At 36.0% G+C, this 5,363-nt stretch overlaps 1 protein-coding gene across 1 annotated transcript in view; it reads right to left on the reverse strand.

Moving 5' to 3' along the window:
- Positions 1 to 5,363, reverse strand: part of znrf2b (zinc and ring finger 2b) — a 64,392-nt gene that overhangs the window by 49,558 nt on the left and 9,471 nt on the right. The gene's annotated exons all lie outside the window — the stretch shown is intronic.

A 5,363-nucleotide genomic window follows, 5' to 3' on the forward strand; every position in this document is an offset into this window, starting at 1 on the left:
GTTTATGTATAGCTATGCTTCATTTTTTTTAAAAGTTTAACTTTTTTTCCAAGGCATTGTTAGATTCTAGTGTTTACTGTCATAGCTATGTAAAGATTTGATTCCAAAAACAGTATCATAGCTAATAAAACATTTATTGTTATGATTTTAAATATGTATTTAACTTCAGGATGATCTCAAAGTAAGTCTGATTTTGTGGTGGCTGTGCTTCAAAGGGGACATTGATCTTCCACAAGTTGGTATGATCTATCCTTGAATTTTAACTTAACAAAACCTGCCTTGAATTGTCCCTCATTCAGAAAGCAGTCTGGAGTAAAATTATTTGTGCAGACTTAAACGAATTTAGGTGTATTCAGTGGCGCATTACCGTTAAAAACAAAACTAATACACTGTGTCCTAAGTGGCGGTTGTGGGCGGGGCCTGAACAATATGACATCATACTACTCAGAAAATCAAAACGGCTTGATAATTGAGACTGTTTGGGATTTTGGGGGATTAAAAAAAAAAGGAGTGGATTTTTATCATTGTAGGGTGGTTGTGTCCACACATTGCTGAGATACATTTATGTGCAAATACCATGTAAAAGTGAATTTTGCATCCAATGTCTACTTTAAAATTGAAATATAATCTTAATTCAAGTGATGAAGGATTTCGAAAGTGTGACAGTAATCAGTGTTAAGTACTACTGTAAGAGTTACCCTGCCTGGTTTACATGGTTGAAAATGATAAACAGTTGAAAACATTAGAAATTTAGAAAAGTAATCAAAATGTAATCAAATGTAATCAGTTACATTACTTTAATAAAGTAATTGAAAAAGTACACTACTTATTACATTTTAAGTAGGGTAACTTGTAATCTGTAACCTATTACATTTCCAAAGTAACCTTCCCAACACTGAATATTAGGCTAGAGAAAGCATGGCTCATTGACTTTTCCTCGAGCATATCCGAGTCGTGATGCTTCACATTTTCAGCCTGCCTGCCCTGTATAAAGCATCTAATATATGACTCCATATGTACAAGAGTCTCAAAAGAACTTTATCTGTGAGCAGTTCCTTCAAAACTTTCAACTCTGCAAATGCCTTCAGGAGAGCGTGGACTCAATCAAGCCTCCGCAAGAGATGCAAAGCGATTAGCACAGGTTAAAACAAGCCTGCGACGAGACCCAAAGTACAGCACAAATATGAAGCAGTGGTAGAGCTGCGTGATAAACCTTGTGACTAAATTAGATTTGCATCCCAACATTTATATATTTGCTCAAATTCAAAATGGCATTCATATAAACTAATGTTTATTTAAAGAAAAAAAATCCAAAGACGTGTCAAATACACACATGATTAAAATGTTGTACTGTTGTAATACAGTAGAGCTGGTCTGTTGGTTAAACTTCAAAAACTGTCAATAACATGTTTAGGTCATATTTCACCACAAAATCAAAAGAAAATAATAAGAAATTATATTTTACACACACACACAAAAATATAAATTATAATAAAACAAAGAATTAAAAAACATTTCCTCAATTTATCAGTTGCATTTGCCTTTATGTGCTCGGCAGATGCATAGCATTAAAAGGTATAGGGTACATTTTATAAACAAAAATTGATTCGCATTTGCAAAATATTTGTACAGCATGGTAGAGTATTGTTCTACTGCCTTTAATTTATTTTTTTAAAAACTGGACTAACATCGTAACTGACTGCATGAATGCAATTAAAATCTGTTCTGTATCAATACTGAGAATAATAAAAAAAATTAAAATAAAAAAATGAGAAAAACAAAAATTCCCAAAATGCACTGTCAAGAGTAAAACATCCAGATACATTACAGTAATCAAGTCAAGTCAAATTTATTTACAGAGCAGTTTTCACAGCAGCTTTACAGAAAATCATGTTACAATGTTAATGTTTACATAGGGCTGGACAATAATTCAATATCAATATGTATCGCGATATAATTTTTTTCAATACAATATCTTAATATCTTCATGCCTTACAGTCAGTCGCATTTATCAGATTACAGCTGGATGCGATTATAGTATATATCACTTTACATGAGTGTACTGGAAATAAAAGTTGCAGAAGTAGGCAAATAAAGATGGGAAAACCAACTTGATATAAAGAGCCAGGTAATAATAATATGGTTTACATTTTGCAATGAAAATGAAATCAGGTTGAGATTGGCTATATAGCATATACTGCATCTCTTTGCAAATACATTTGGATAACAATATATACCCCTGTCTGTCTGATTTAAGGCGGACTGTTAGAGACGCAGTGAAAAAAGTCTGACAGGATTGATGTCCATGTCAAACGCTCAGGACACAGCAGCACGGTGGAACATTGACTATCGATTCAGGATCGACCAGCGGTGTCTGCGCATGCACGTGGACTTCATAAAACATCTCATCCATGTGAGATCTTCCCCACGACCTGGTCAAACCGAATCTACAGCGTGAGAAATTAACCATGACCTGCTGACTCAGAAACATCACTGGCTGCTGAGAAGGACGGGTTAGGATAATGGTTTACAAAGTGTGACGGTAGAAATGAGTTAAACGGAGATTGTGCTACACTGCTTATACAGCATTAGATACATTTTACACATTAGGCATTTTGCATATTTAGCATGCAGAAAAATAGGTTGAAAATCTATTCGCAGTGCTGCTTAACATAGATGTTAAAATCAATGTGTTAAAGTGACAGTGCACCCAAAAAAATTCAATTCTGTCATAATTAACTCACTCTCGTGTCATAAACTCGTATCACTTTCTTTTTCTTCTACTATGTTTTCTTCCAAACTGGTATGACTTTCTTTCTATGATATTTTGAAAAATTTTGGGATCCAACCACACTGAAACCCATTCACTTTTATGGAAGCTTGTTTCTACCAAAGGATAAATAACAAATACATAAATAAATAAATAATGTAACCAACTTTTTCAGACAATCCAGATGTTTTTGTCTGAGAAAGAATTGCAAAAATCAGAAATGCAAGATATTGAAGAAAAGTCAGAATTGTGAATATGAACTTGCAATATTTTCTTTGTTTTTTATTCTGTGGTGGAAACGAAAAAATAAATTGTGAGATATAAACTTGTAATTTCAGAATTCTGAATATCTTGCAATTCTGAGTTTTTTTCTCACAATTCAGACTTTTTTTCTCATAATTGCTAGAAAAAAAAAAGTCTGAATTGCAAGATAAAAAGTGATAGTATACCCAAAAATATAAATTCTGTCATAATTAATTCACCCTCATGTCGCTCCAAATCCATACAACTTTCTTTATCTTCTACTTTCTTACAAACACTTACAACTTTCTTTTTTTCTGTAATTTTCTGAAAAATGTTGGGGTCCAAGCAACATTAGACCCCACTGACTTTTATGGAAGTATGCTTTTGCTACGGGATAAAAAAAAATAAAAAATACATTTAAATAAATAACATCATTGCAACTTTTTTCTCAATTCTGAGAAAGAAGAATTGCGAAAATCAGAATTGCGAGATATAAACTTGTAATTCTGAGAAAAAAAGTCAGAAATGCGAAATGTTAACTCAATTGCAAGATACAGACTTGCAATACTGAGACGAAAAGTCAGAATTGTGAGATATGAACTAAATTACTTATCATATTTTTCATTGTGTGGCGGAAAACAAAAAAACTGAAATGCGAGAGATCATGCAGAATTTTGAGTTAAAAAGCCAGTTTTTACTCTGTGGTAGAAAAAGGATATTTTTCAAAATGGCATGAGGGTGAGTAAATCATGACAGAAATGTAAACTATCCCTTCAACCGTTGCAGAAGGCCTTAGGCATGGAGCGTGTGTGTGCATGTGAGAGATATCATGCAAGAGGCGCAGAGATGGCTGGAGATGGAAAGCTCTTGGAGCAGCGGGTGGAAGGGAGCCAGTGCTGAGAGTAATGCAGAGGAAAGGGAGGTGCTTGAGCCATTAAGAGTGGAGTTTGAACTGCTGCGGCAGCACATTGGGACAGAGCGGCCGGTCCGACTACTGACCCGTTCCCAAACCCAGTCCAAGTTCAAGCCGTTTCCCTGATGTCAGCCGATTCCCTCTGAGAATATTTCTTTTGCTCTTTGCACTAGTTATCTGGTGTTATTCAATACATGAATCTCTGAAAATGTTTTAAATCAGTTCCCTGGAACAGTCTGAACTGATTCACAGAAATGTTTTTTACTTTTAGGGCTGTGACGGTCGCCATGACAACCTCTACTGCCACCGGCAATAGCGCACGTGAAGTCACGCACTCTATAACAAGCATAATACGAATTTTATTTAGACTATAAGTCTATGGTAGCCTAATTCACAAATTACCTCAAACGCCATACACAGCGTTTCCTTTAGATTGGCAGGTTTGAGCGCAGGAAAATACAGTTTATTCTGCATTCGGTAAATTAATTTTGTGTTGGGCGATGGACCTTGTTGGGAAACCAAATACTACATCGCCGATCTAGAGCCATCTCCATTCATGTCACCCATCCGCGTTTGTACAAGTGTCTTCAAGTTCCCGTGATCGCAAAGGCCTGGCTGATCAGGTTTGATGAGGCTTTCTCCAAACTGGCCAAATACAAACGAGGCAGCGATAAATGGAAGATGTTAACAAGAAATGTGGCAACGATTCCTATTTCGCTTGCTTGGTGGCGGAACAGTGAACCGTGTCTGCACCGGACACGACACCGCCGCGTCGCAACAGGTTGAGTCTGTCTAGTGTCTACACAGGACATTTGAACTCTGTGTCAGTCCCTCAAAAATAGAAAGAGGCAGTTTACTGTCGGGGATTTGTCATGTTGTGCCGCATCCAGTGTAGACAGCATCACTGATTATAATGGGTTCTTCTATAGTATTTTGTCGTGTCGTGCCACGCCGCTCGCGTCCGGTATACAGGGTGTATTTAACTTTCTTATTTAGGCTACTTTCTTGCTTAACTGTATTATTTCTTTGATATTTATTTTAGTGTTTTGCAGGCTGTGTGTTCACTGACGGAAGTGCTAAAATAAACACGCATGTTTGTTATTGATTGAGCCTCATTTATTATTTGTGTTTCAAAATTATATATATATATATATATAATCACTGATTATAATGAGTTTTATAGTATTTTGTCGCGCCGCGCCACTCGCGTCCGGTAGACTGGGTGTATTTAACTTTCTTATTTAGACTACTTTCTTGTTTAACTGTATTATTTCTTTGATGTATATATTAGTGTTTTGCAGGCTGCGTATTCACTGATGGAAGTGCTAAAATAAACACGAGCTGAAGAGTTAAATCGGGTGTGTTGGATGAGTGAGACAGTGCTGGGCTGCTCCAGGACAGTTTTGAAAACCATTTCAGAGACATGTTCTTAAATGT

Source organism: Sinocyclocheilus anshuiensis, unplaced genomic scaffold, assembly GCF_001515605.1.
Source record: "Sinocyclocheilus anshuiensis isolate Anshui unplaced genomic scaffold, SAMN03320099.WGS_v1.1 scaffold480, whole genome shotgun sequence".
Classification (NCBI taxonomy): domain Eukaryota; kingdom Metazoa; phylum Chordata; class Actinopteri; order Cypriniformes; family Cyprinidae; genus Sinocyclocheilus; species Sinocyclocheilus anshuiensis.